The 14,389-nt window shown below is 38.7% G+C and overlaps 1 protein-coding gene and 1 non-coding gene across 14 annotated transcripts in view; one reads left to right on the top strand and one right to left on the bottom strand.

Moving 5' to 3' along the window:
- Nucleotides 1-14,389, top strand: part of GULP1 (GULP PTB domain containing engulfment adaptor 1) — a 262,224-nt gene that overhangs the window by 42,120 nt on the left and 205,715 nt on the right. The window lies entirely within an intron of this gene.
- On the bottom strand, nucleotides 6,365-6,471 carry LOC131751756 (U6 spliceosomal RNA). Its single transcript, XR_009334314.1, has one exon. It is a non-coding gene; the product is annotated as a U6 spliceosomal RNA (small nuclear RNA).

The raw sequence follows: 14,389 nt of genomic DNA on the forward strand, positions 1-14,389 counted from the left end.
GCGTATCTGGAGCCTGTGCTCCGCAGCGGGAGAGGCCACAGCAGTGAGAGGCCCGTGTACCGCAAAAAAAAAAAAAAAAAAAAAAAAAAGACCCAAACTCCTTGATGTCTTTCAGGAAAGGGTTTTTAAAGACAGTGTTAGGGCAAAGAGTCATAGGAGGTGTGATCAGCTCATGGACCTTCTTCTGATTGTTTGGTGGTGAGGTAACAGGGTGATGCCTTGGGAATCTCAACCTTCTGGTTCCAACCAGTCTGAGGTCTATGTGCTTGGGATCAGCATATAACCACCATCCTTCACCGGGGGCGGGGGTCTTAGTTTCTACAGAACAACTCAGAGATATTCATCAGATTGTTATCTGTATCCCTACAGGAGGAACTAAGAGGCTGTGACTCTTGTCCTAATAATTAACTGCTTGAGTCTGCTCTTTGGAACTCAGGGAAAGCCTAGGAGACTAAAGTCTTTTTCCCTATGAACAGGAAACAGGGTATGAAGGGGCTTTTGTACTGGAAAGACTCCACAGGGTCCTGCTTGCTTTCAACCCCACTTTTCTTTGATACTCTTCAATCTTTAGGTGAACAGGGGTGGGACAAGACAGGGAATAACGATTTGGATAGAGAGATTAATCATAAACTCAGCAAGGGAACTTAGTTTTAGGGGGACTCAGTTTCAGGAGAATGATGGTCAGCATTGGTAGTTATCTCATTATTCAGCCCAAGGCCATTATATAAGTCAGCCGTTTGTTCTTTCAACAAACATTTATGTTCCTAGGATATATGCCACTCACTAAGGCTATAAAGGAACACAGGTGTACCAAATTCCTACCATAGCAGAGGAAGCAAAGGTGGCATAAAGAATAGAGGAGCTATCTCTCCTTGGGAAGCTCTGAGTTGGTTTCACTTAAGAGTTGTCGAATAAAGTGAATCTTGAAAAGTGAGGAGCAGTTTTAACTAAGCTGATGAGACTAGGGTGGAGATTTTTCCTTGACAAGGAAATATGCAAAGCCCATGGAAATGTAACCTCCTGTGTTATAAATGGGGAACTGTAAGTAATTGGATATGGCTGAAGGGCTGGTTGCCCTTGAGAGAATTGCAAGAGGCATTCTGAACAGGTAAGCAGGAGCCCGATCTTGGAGCATCTCATATGCTGTTTTAAAGAATTTGGGAGTTAGGCGAGTAACTTGATTAGCTTTATATTGTGGCAGCAATGTGGTAGATAGATTGGAGGGGTTGCTGGAGATGGCTAGGCTATTCTGGCACTAAGAAAAAGTGTTAGAGGCAAGAGTTATTAAAGGGTTGGAATTAATAGAACTTCCTGACTGATTGGTTGTGGGGGGATAACTAAGAGGGAGGAGCCTGGCATGACTCCTAGATTTTTGTAGGTTTCTAGGTGGATTGGATTCGAGCACCATTTTTGCAGGGCAGAAGATAGGAGGATATCAGTCATAAAAGTTGTTTTCAGTTAAGAATATAACTCCTTTCCCATGGTATGGAATGAGAAAAAATTACATGGCAAATATAGAAGAAAATAAAATATCAGAATTCTCCATCTGGACATTGTTTTCCATGTGCCCATCTCTATATTTAATTTCAGCATTTCTATGTTTCAGAAGCTTATTGTGGCCTAGAAAGTTTTCATTATGTACAATTTTATACTTTTCATTTATGCTACTCCCTTTGTCTATATGAATCTAGGTATAACTGTGAGAGAGATAATACCATTTAGAAAAACCAGAAAGTCACACCAAGAGTGAACCATTTGGGAAGGGGAGGGATGTCAGAAGGCAAAGATAAGTTTCATGAAATGTTGGATATTCGGTGATGGCAGATAATTTTAGTGTCTCGTCATCTGTTGTACTTAAATGACTAGAATCCATCCATATTTACCAGTCAAGAACAGAATATGCATATGATCTCTGTGGGCCATTCTGCTGCTGAAAATTTGTTTTAGATAATTTTACATAAAGGGTAAGACTAAAACTAAATGAACTTAGTGATTTTTTTCTGTGTGTTGGCGGTAGCTACTAATGCAGTATATCTAGTCTATTGATTTGCAAAAGTAATTTTCTTGTACCTAGACTAAGAAACAGAGACTGCTGACAGATGCCCTATATCTCTAAAGCAAATTTATTGTACATTTCTAAAAGTAACATATGCTTTAAAAAAGTTAATTTATTTATTTTTTATGAATTTATTTTGGCTGCGTTGGGTCTTTGTTGCTGTGCGCAGGTTTTCTCTAGTTGCGTCAAGTGGGGGCTACTTTTGGTTGCGGTGTGCAGGCTTCTAATTGCAGTGCCTTTTCTTTGTTTTGGAGCATGGGCTCTAGGCGCATGGGCTTCAGTAGTGTGGCACGTAGGCTCAGTAGTTATGGTGCACGGGCTTAGTTGCTCCGCGGCATGTGGGATCTTCCTGGACCAGGGCTAGAACCCGTGTCCCCTGCACTGGCAGGCGGATTCTTAACCACTGCGCCACTAGGGAAGTCCCTCTTCTACTACAGTTTGATGAGTATCCTTCCATATTTATATGTGTCTCATTGACTGAAAAAAATGCACAGCCTAAAAGTTGAGAATTATATTTTATTCAGGAGGACTTGCTGAGGACTTAAGCCCAGGAGGCAGCTTCTTAGATAGCTGAGGGATTGCTCTGAAGAAGTAAGGGAGGAGGTTGGATATATAGGAGGTCAAACGAACAATTAAAAAACCAAATACTCCAACGTCAAAAGATTATTGCTAATTAAAAAAACCAGACATGCCAGTCAATGAATTTAGAGCTTTTCTCAATATGTATGGGAAGATGCAAGAGTCTGGGCTCACTGAAATCATTCTTCTATATGTGCCTTAACTATCTAGGGCCAGTATCCTGCTTTTCTCCATCCTGAATCCCCTCAGGGTACACAGTCTGGGATGGCTGCAGTGGCTGATGGCTTGCTGGCCACAACATCCTTTGTTTACTGATATGGCAGGAAACATTTTTTGCCCACAGGCTTTATAAATGCCCCCTCACTACTTATTTTATTTATTTATTTATTTATTTATTTATTTTTTCTGTGGTATGTGGGCCTCTCACTGTTGTGGCCTCTCCCATTGCGGAGCACAGGCTCTGGATACGCAGGCCAGCGGCCATGGCTCACCGGCCCAGCCGCTCCACGGCACGTGGGATCTTCCCGGACCGGAGCACGAACCCATGTCCCCTGCATCGGCAGGCGGACTCTCAACCACTGTGCCACCAGGGAAGCCCCCTCACTATTTATTAAAGTGTATTACTCAAATGATATAAGATGATAGAGATAAAACAGCCATGGAAGATCATGTGATTTGATCTTGATAGTAGATTCCAGCTGTTTAAGCAGGTGACAATATTTTGGGCAAAAATGCTTATCTGTTACTTAAAAAATAGTAATTGGTTTAGGTAAAGGTAGGATTAAAGGGATAGTAATTATGTGTGGCACCTCTTAATCTTTTAACTTTTCTAATCACCCCAAGAACCTAATAACCTCAGTTTAGTTTGATAAAAACAGTTGATTGAGGAACATTAAAAAAAAAAAACAGGTAACCCTTTAACCTTCAGTGTCTGCTGAAAGTAGAATTACTTTTATATTCCTTACAGTTGGAGAAGGGGGGCTGTATATTAGAAGAAGATATAGAAGACTTGCAGCTTTTTTTTTTTTTTTCACAATTGCTAGTGTCCTTTGGCTTGAATTTTAATGACCATATATCACTCTTTGAATTTTATTGGGAGCTTTCCCCTCAAGTGGTTTGAAACCAGAAGATTCTCTGAGATCTCTCCTCAAGACCAGCTGCAGTTCGGATGTGACCACTCATTGTTCTGGAATAAACAGCTTAGACCCATCTAGCCACCCTGTGGACTGTCCTCATACAAAGCTGTTTCTGTCCTGCATGGGCAGGGACTCCAGGCTCAGCTGTGAGGCCTGCTGAATTAATAAAAGGATACTTAGACACATTCCCTAAAGACTAGCAGATTTCTATGGTGACTCCACCCTAACACCCTGAACTCCTGCCCTTTTACATGACAGCTGGAGATCAGAGAGCAGTCTAACTCTGGGAAGACAGTTTAGGAAGAATGTTCTCGAAGGTTTATTGGTGAGAAATGTGGATTTACATGTCCTTTTGCCTGTCAGAATTTGTAATTAACATTTTCAAGAACCTAGAATTAAATAAGCAATGAATTTGGTGCTTTCGCTGTTTTGTTCAGTCTCAGTAATACCTTACCAGATACTTGTGTTTATTTCCGGTTTGCAGAGAAGGAAACGGAGAGCCTGCTAAGATATAGGTGTCTGACAATTTAGGAGGACAAGTGGGTTTTGACTCTGGCTGCACATTGGATTCACCTGAAAAGCTTTTTTGAAATATGGATTCCTGGGTTTAGGGCAGATGAATTAGAATAGAATCTCTGGAGGTGGGAGCTCCCAGCAATGCCATTTTAAAAACAAACAAAACACATTCCCAGGTGATTCTAATTTGCAGCCAGGGTTGCAAACCTTTGTCCCAATTTGTCTGACACTCATCCCTTATCAAACGGTGGTCCCTGCACCAGCCACATTTGCATAAGTTGGAAACTTGTTAGAAACACAGACTATCTGGACTTTCCCGGACCTGCTGTATCAGAATCTGAATTTTAAAAAGATCCCTAGGGAGTTATTTGTACTGCCTTTGCAACTTTTCTGTAAATCTAAAGCTCTTCTAAAATTAAAAGTGTTTATTAGGAAAAAAAAGACCATGTTTGGGATACAAAGGCAAAACCTTCCCTCCAGAAGCTCAGTCTAGCAAGAAGGAAACTTATTAAAAGGCACTTTGCTGAGCGCTGTACTGGAAGTAATGTAGAAAGTACTGTCACTTTATGGGAGGAAATGAAAGATGCTGCTTGGAGGAATTAAGGGAAAAATTGCCCAAGGAAGGTGACTTGAAGGCATTTTGGGCACAAAGACTCAAAGGACAATTCCTTTAAGAAAATTTGCTAATATGAAGGGAATAAAAAAAAGAAACGTAAAATTGAGCTTCAGTGAAAATATAATGTTGAAAACACATGTATATATTTTAAAAATGATAACTCCAAACTCCAAACTGAGCATTAGTGCCAGACTGGAGAGGTACTCTATAATTAAAGGAAGAGTTTCTTTCTCTTTTTTGAGAAAAGCAAAGTAATTAAGGACAATTAATCATTTGTAGCTCTAGGGCTCTTGAAGGGGGTTGGGGACAGACCCTTTTTTGAAATTCTGTCTTTTGGAGACTCTTGTGACCCTACTCTCTTGAACTTTTTGGTTTCTCAGAGGTGCTGTGCTTAAATTCTTCTCAGGGCCTTTGCAGCTGCTGTTTTCTCTGCTGGGCAGGTCTGACCCCTTCTTCTATTCCTGGTTAAGTCCTCCTCTTCCTTTAGCTCAGATTCTGCCCAGAACCACTTCTTCCAACTTATACTCTACGTTGGGTACCGTTCTTCTGGGTTCCTATAGCATCTTGTATATATCACATTATTGCTAATTTTCTTTTTGTCTGTTTCTCTCGTGAAACAGTTAAGTACCTTAAAGGCAGGGGTTATTTCCCAGTAGCTTCTGTGTCTCCAGAACTTTGCACAGTGCTTGACTCAATAAATTCTTTGAAGTAAATGAAAAGTGAAAATAATAGCCAGTTTTTGCCCTTAGTTTACAGTGTCAAGATGATCTTTGGAGGGCTTCCCTGGTGGCGCAGTGGTTGAGAGCCCGCCTGCCGATGCAGGGGACACGGGTTCGTGCCCCGGTCCGGGAAGATCCCACGTGCCGCGGAGCGGCTGGGCCCGTGAGCCATGGCCGCTGAGCCTGCGTGTCTGGAGCCTGTGCTTCGCAATGGGAGAGGCCACAACAGTGAGAGGCCCGCATATCACAAAAAAAAAAAAAAAAAAAAAAAAAAAGATGATCTTTGGAGATGGCAATAATGGATTGAAATGCCCTCAGCATTGATAGCTGGAGAGAAACTTAGAGACTTCAACCTGTGCGTAACACATGCCTGGCGTATAGCAGATTCCCAGTAAATTTCAGTTGTGGGAAAGAATGAAGGTTCTCATTTTGTTTATGAAGACTCTGTTGTAGATTATGTTAAGATGTGTCTCTCTTTGCATATTATTAAGAGAACGTGAACTCAGACATGGATCATTACTCATAAATTAACAATCATTTTTATGGCCTCCAATTTTTAAAATTTTTATTTGAAGTATAGTTGATTTACAATGTTGTGTTAGTTTCTGGTGAACAGTAAAGTGATTCAGTTATACGTATATATATTCTGATATTCTTTTCCATTACGGTTTATTACAGGATATTGAATATAGTTCCCTGTGCTATACAGTAGGACCTTGTTTATCTATTTTATATGTGGTAGAAAAATGTGGAACGCTTCATGAGTTTGCATGTCATCCTTGTGCAGGGGCCATGCTAATCTTCTCTGTATCGTTCCAGTTTTAGTGTCTGTGCTGCCAAGGTGAGCACTGGCCTCCAGTTAAGTACCTGCACGTGTCAGGTGTTATAGAAATAATGTATACATATAATATACATGTACGGTCACATTTAATTCTCTGAAAAACCTGTGACACTTATATTAGGTTTGGGGGCACGAATCTGAACTCAGAAGTGTATGATTATAGAACTCATGCTTTTTTCCTAATCAGTGTTCTTTCTGCTCTTCCCTGCTGCCTCCCTTGCTTTTAAGAAGCAGCTGAAGCTGCTTGTACCTTTCTCTTCCTGGAAATGGCATGGTTAGGAATCAAGGACTCGCCCTTTGATTATTAATTTGCTGTGTGTTCATATACGGAGCCTTTCTTCCTCTGTCTCCACATTTATAAGATGGACCTATTAAACTATAGCAAAAAAATAAATAAACTATAGCAGGGGTCCATTTATTATGCGACAAATATTTGAAAGGCTAATGTGAACCAGACACTGTTCTAGGTGCTGAAGATACAGCAGCAAAAAAAGGACAGACAGGACCCAGAGACCCACAGAGCTTCCATTATGGCAATTATGGCAACTGAGGCTGAAAATAAACAGGTAAAGCAAAATCAAATAGTGATCAGTGCCATAAAGCAAATAGAATGGGGTGACAAGGAAGAATGTGGATGGAGTAGGGTGAGGACATCGGTGGATGGGGTGGTCTGGGAAGTCCCCCTCAGGAAGTGACATTTAAGTTGAGACCTGTGAGCAAAGCAGGAGTCAGTCATGAACACATTTGGAGACACAGAGCTCTAGGCAGAGGGATACTCGGGGCAGAAATCCTAAAGCCAGAAGAGCTCTGCACGTTGGAGGACCACTAAAGACCAGTGTGGCTGGTGGAAAGAGAGTGGAAGGAGATGAGAGGAGAGGTTGGCAGGTCCAGATTATGGATTTACAGTCAATGGTAGAGACTGTTTCTCAAATGCCAGCGTGCAGATACCCCACGGAAATCCATGGTGATGTTCTCACATCTTTGATACCTTTGACGTCTTAGGTACTTCTTTCAACATCTTTGCTGCTTTTCACCTGTTTGGGAAAATCGTTCCATATGAGTAATGTCCCAGAATAGAAGTCAGAATCTTGCTTCTTCAGCCTCTTGTGTATCAAGGACACTTGCATATGACGTAGGCTCTATTGATCAGATGCACACAGGTAAGACTTCCAATCGGAAATTAATGACAAGAAACAGGCACCATGGAATCCATCTGGCAGTGATGGTGGCTGATACATTTCATCTACAGGGGCCGCCATGCAGAGTTTCTAATATGTTCAATAGCATCTGGTGCACAGATCCAGGTTAGCAAAATGGACTTTGGTGAGAATGCCTGGTGATGGCGGCAGTGCTGAGCACACAGGGCCAATTCTGTGCTCTTATTTCAGTACTGTTTCTGACTGCATAGCTTAGTTCTTTAGCCATCATGCAGTTTTTCTGTGAGTCTCTTATATCCTTCCCTAAATTTCTTTTCACTTAAATTTACTAGAGTGCATTTCTGTTTGCAGTTCAGAGCCCTGTGTCAATGACCCCAACTTGAAAATAAGGGTCAGAGAGATTTACTACCTATATCTAAGTATTAGATCTATAAGATTAATTTCAACTTTACATTCTTGGGCTAATTAGTGGCCAGATATGACCTGGAGATGTGAACACTGCTTATTTCTAAACCCTATCTCCCATATTTTTATTTGCAAAACTAGCATTTATAAACTTATTCCTGGTTTAGAAGCCTACTTTATTCTTTGCAGACTTTCATGGGTAGGCAGACTAATTATTCAATTATTTCTTCTGGAAACCTCTTTATTGACCTCCCTTAACTTAAAGATAAGGATGTAGTACAAAGATGCTACTTTCCCATTAGACTTAAGATCTCCCAGGCTCCCAGATACATCATTGATGAGGGATACATTACCCTGGACAGCTCACTAAGAGCTACCCCTCCCCCTTGTAGGTAAAGCTAAATAAGTATTTAATTATTAACCACAATCTTAAATGTATATGCATTTTAAGAGAAGTTGTTGGTATCTGTTTAGTAGTCATTATTTCAATAATATATGTAACTAGCCTTTTATGAGGTCTACTGTGCTGCATCTGAGAAAGGGCTTATAAAATTTAAGTGGTTCTTAATAGCTGTGCAAAACTAAGGTGAAAATATGTTTATAATTATCACCACCCCCATCTGTCCTGCACTTGTGCCAGGCTGTTCTCGGAAGGGTTGTTAAAAATGTAGCTACTTCTCTAAAATGGCTTTCCACTTTCTGCATCTCTGGCTATCTCTCCACTCTGTTGAAGTTCTGAATCTTTACTAACTCATGCCAATTTTATTTCTTAGAATATATTCTATTTTTTAAAAAATTTATTTGGCTGTGCCAGGTCTTAATTGCAGTAGGTAGGATCTTTGTTGCCTCCTGTGGAATCTTCATTGAGACGTGCAGGATCTTTTTTTAGTTGCGGCATGTGAACTCTTAGTTGTGGCACGCGGGATCTAGTTCCCTGACCAGGGATCAAACCCGGGCCCCCTTCATTGGGAGCATGGAGTCTTAGCCACTGGACCACCAGGGAAGTCCCTTCTTAGAATACAGTCTTTTATTTGTAGCTGAATTTGTTTTCTTTTCATTGATATGTCCATTGGATGCAATGCTCTTCACGATGAGTGTACTAGTGGAGAAAATTGCACTTCCAACATCTCTGTAGGTAAAAATGGTGATTGATTTCTGGAAATATTTCACATGTTGTTTACCTTAATGGGAATTGCTCATTGTTACAAATAGGGAAAGAGTTATCCCATTTTTCTTGTTTAAAGGTCTTATCTCCCATGATACCAGTATACACATTTAAGAGTACCTTACATTGAAAAGCAATTGAAAAGGAGATTTTTGACTCAGTGTCTTTATGTGAGATTTAATCACTAGGTTATACATATTTAGGTGTTGCCTTTGCCAGTGAATTTTCAGAAACTTCATGTTGAGTCCGTGCTTTGTTGGTAAGTTTTTGGTGAATACATTTATGGTCCCTTGAATGTTATTACCTAGGGATATTCTTTGTCTTTATGGGTTTAGAGACAAAATGCTTAGGGTAGAAAATTTTCATTCTGGAATATGTCTTCTGGTTGTCTCTTCCTCCTTTTCTCTTAATATATGATACACATTTTAAATTATGCATTACAGCTAGAGATGTGTGTTTGTAGGGAGATTTTGAGAAATTGAAAGTGAATCTTCTAAATAAACATAGCGAGGTGATGGGTACATGATGGTTTATTATTTTATTATGTTACTTTATATATGTTTGATTTTTTTCATAATAAAAAGAAAACTTTGTATATTAGACTAATATTACCCTGTGACTTAGGCAATTCACTAAGCTTCTCTGAGCTTCAGTGTCCTGAACAAAGAGAATAAATAAAGAAATAAATGCTTTAGTTATAGGATTAGGATTTTATGATGGAATGAATGCTCTAGTGTTCCAGTGTGGACTGTACTCTGAAATACTATTCACATGTTGAGTATTAATTATAGAAGGATTTTGTGCAAGTGTCACTTAATATTGATTAACCTAAAAAGAACTGGACAGAGATTTGCATAATTATTTTTTGTATTAGAATAATGTAGGGTCATAGAGGCCGGGAGAAGGCATGGGTTGCCTTTAGAAGTGGCCACTTAAGAAATGGTGGAACACAATTAGCATAACTTGGGGTGAGAAACTCTTCATTTTCTGTGTTAGTGAAGCAAATGGTGATCCTAGGTAAAAATAGACGATGACTGTTTCTTAATTGGGAGATTTCTTAATATTATCTTGCTTAAATTAATATCAGTTTTGTGGTTGGGGTTCTTTAAAATTAGAGCAAATGTCTCTAGAGAAAGGAAAACAGGCTACCTTCTCAGGGAGTCTCATGAGAATTTATATCTGCTCTAAATGATTGATTTTGAGATGATCCATTATGAACATTTAATTCCAGTTAATAACAGACAATACTTATTCAAAGCTTACTATATGACTCGAAATGTGCAAAGTTGTTAACATAGATTATTGTATTTTTCTCACAACCTCATAAAGAGTGCTGTTATCTTTTGTTATACAGATGAGGTAGGTCATTGTGGCTCAGAGAGGTTAAATATCTTGCCCAAGTTCATATAAATGAAAAATGATAGAATTAAGAATAGAACTTGCCATTCTAACTCTAGAACCTATGGTCTTTACTATACCATATTAGTTCTTTATAGCAATTATTTTAGTCTAGGCTTTTTTCTAAACTTATTTTTTCTACCTCTTTCTGTGTGCTCTTCTATTCAGCTATATGAGCAGGTACATCAAATTTTTATTATAATAGTCCAGAAAGTCTAATTTTGAAGTGGAAAGAGTTTAAATGAAAATGTTTAAATGCATATAGGTAATCATATTGTATTAATTTCCCTAGGACTACCATAGCAAATATCACAAACCTGGTGACTTAAAACAATGGAAATATATTTTCTCACGGTTCTGGAGGCCAAAGAAGTCCAAAATCAATGTGTTGGCAGGGTTGATTCCTTCTGGAAGTTCTGAGAGAAACTCAGTTACTGGCGTGCCCCTAGTTTCTGGTAACAGCTGGCAATCCTTAGCATTCCTTGGCTTGTAGCTTCATAACTCCAGTCTCAGCCTCTATCTTCACATGACATTCTGTCTCTCTTTCTGTGTCTCAAATTTCCCTCTGTTTTATAAGGACATTGGTCATTGGCTGTAGAGCCCACCCCAAATCCAAAATGATGTCATCTTAGATTTTTAACTGAATTAATTACCATCTGCCGAGACCCTATTAACAAATAAGGTTATATTCACAGGTACCAGAGGTTAGGATTTGGACATACCTTTTTAGAGGCCACGTTTTGACCCACTACTTATTTTGAACATTTGTATTAAGGAAGCAGGTAAAACAGTACACGTACAATGCAAACTTTAGTTTCAGACCATCTAGTTCACTGATTTCTAAGTTTTAAGTGTATTTTAGTATGGGAATGTTATTTTATGTACATTATCTAGATACCAGAGGTATTCCCCAAAGATTTTAGATTTAAATTTTGTTTTCTTTCTGCTACTTCACTAGTAAAAGTATGTGCAAATTGTCATTTTTCAGTTATTTCCTGAAACTTTGATATTGAAATTATTGTTAAGAGACTCTAAATGGTAAAAATATATTGTACATTTCAGTGAGGTCTCCTGATTCTTATCCCAAAGCACTTATTAACATGACATGGAATATTAGCACTAGATTTAGTGAAGAGATATTGAATTCAAAAGATTGACCTGACAAAGAAGATGTACTAATACTTGATAATTGACCAACATTTGGGGCGTTTAAAAGAGAAAAGCCAAACTGGACATCAAGAAATCTGGATTCCATTCTTAGCATTTTAGAAGTTCTCTACCTCTGCAGAATGGAACAGAAAAACAAACAAACAAAAACCAAAAAAACTAATAGAGAACAAAATGAATGTGGAGATAATCTCAGCAAGCAGATTGCTAAGAGCCTTGGAGAGGGTGATTCATGAAGAAACGTGGAAATCAAATTTTGAGCAAACTTCTGGAGATAAAAAAGGAAGGAACCAAGGATGATAGGTGATGACATGTTTAGAGCAATCAATGTGTATTTTTGACACAAACTTAGACATTTTTAATTTGTTTTTAATCCATTAAGTGGCATATTAGGAGATGCTAAGTGAACAATAACCAGGAGTATTGCTGATAAGGTATCAGCAAAAGATGGTTAACGTAGCATAATTATAAAAAAGATGCATGTCTACTTAAACTATCTTATTTTAATGTAAAGTTTACACAAATGTATTTATTTGTCAAATTTTTCAAGTAAGTTAAGGTCTTTCCTTTGAGTGTGAGTCTGCTGACTGGAGTTCTACGAAGACTTTCTTATGTAAGAATACCCATGACAGATCATCCCAATGATTACTTCATCAAATGGGAGGGAGAACTTAGGGGTACCTATATACATGCACATTCCTTTTAAACTGTAATAATTTCATCCTGATCTTTATTTAGCTGTGTTGCCCACATCTAATGTGACATGGGAGTGAATACCTGACTAAGTTGTGGTTTTATTAGGAAGGAGGAATGAGGAGTAGATGCTTGTTAGGCAGCCAACAATTTTCATCACAGTAAGCATGTAGCAGAATTGGTGGGAACAGAACTGCTTAAATACAGTAGGGCAAAGTCTAGTAGCTCTAAGTGTCCACTTAGCCACGGGCAGCAGTTGGTGTGGTTTACACTTTAATGGAGAGTTTCAGTTAGTCTGGTGAGTGGTGAACTGGTTAAGTGGAACTCTGTTTTGAGAACCTCTACTCATCTAATTGAGCTTTAAAAGTACTACAAAGGTTCACACAAGATTCAAGGGGAAAGGATTTGCAGATGAAATTAGATTTGAGCCAATTTCAAAGGACAAGATAGTAGAAGGATTCGTGGTAAGGTAAGTGATTGTTTGTTTTGTGTAGTTGAGAAACTATCAATTCCTGGCATTTGTTTCACGGGCTGGAGATAAGGGGAGAGAAATTTCCAGCATTGATTTCAGGTCCTGAGAGAGCATTTCAGTGAGGACTGGGTCACCTACTTGTGTAACTGTGCTGTTCTTGGGTGGTCTTTTCCTGGGTGGCCATTGTCATCTCACTGGAACATGGTAAGTCAGACAAATATAGATGTGATGGTCTTGGATAGTTTAAAGTTGTGCTTATTGCATGATATCATTTGTGTACATATACACACATAAACACATTTAGTTTATTATCAGCTTATTTAAACAGATATGTCTTTGCAAAATAAGCTTCGATACCTTAAAAAAAGTATGACTTCATTATTATAAAAACAATTAGGATCTGATTTTCATGAATAAAATTTTTTTGCCAAAACCCTGAGCAATGCTGTAAATATCTGCATTCTTAAAAACCTCAGATTATGTACTTTAAGAAGCACTGCCAAAAATATACTTTTTGCTTACTAAATATGGTTTTGAAAACTTTTCTTTTTGTTTTCATGACCTGTTTGGAATGCTAGCTGTGAAGCAGATGTACCTCCTTTCCTCTATTCAGTTGTGCAAGACTATTTTCCTAAATCTTTAGCATCACACCACTCTGCTAAGCAATTTGCACTATCTGCGAGTTGCCTCTGCTGTCACAACAGCATGCTGTAAAATGGTTTTCAAGATCCTTTTTTACTTTGCCCATTTTTTCACATCCCTCTAAGAAACTTCACTACACCTCAACTAACTTGTTTGATCCCATGGAGACAGTGAGAGGGAACTTATCTCAGGGGACAAGAAGCAGGGTAGAATAGTGAAGGAACACGGAATTGCTGTGGTTTCAATGGTATGTGGGACATGAGAAAATACAAATATTGCGTGTAGACCACTCTTTCAAAAAAAGGTTAGCTGTGAATAGAAAGGGATAGAGTGGAGATAGTATTTTACTTAAGATGAAATAGATGTGATGGTATTTATAAAGAAGCCAGTAAAAGAGAGAAATTATAGAAGAGGAGAGGAAATTGATATATCGTGGTCCTATTCACTCTTCCTGAAACAGTGTTCCCCTTCATCCTTTCACGTCCTTGTGAATAGCAATAACCTTAATATTACTTATATTGAATGTGTCACTCTGTCAGATGTTATACGATAAGAACTATGAGGTTCTTATTCCTGCTGTTTGGAATTTACAGGCTAAAGCCATAGCACATGATGTGATTAGGCATCATTCCTGCTTTGAGGGTGTTCTTTATTAGGGTTTTAATGTGGCCTATTTTTTTTTTTTTTTGAGAGGCATGATTTAATACACCTATCTGAATCACATGGAAATTGAAATCACATGGAAATTCTTTTTAACCTTGGCACCGAGAATAGAAATAACCCCTGTTTTATAGGCCCTAGTCCTAGTAGTGGTTTATCAGGCTTCT

This window comes from Kogia breviceps, chromosome 2 (genome assembly GCF_026419965.1).
Source record: "Kogia breviceps isolate mKogBre1 chromosome 2, mKogBre1 haplotype 1, whole genome shotgun sequence".
Lineage (NCBI taxonomy): Eukaryota > Metazoa > Chordata > Mammalia > Artiodactyla > Physeteridae > Kogia > Kogia breviceps.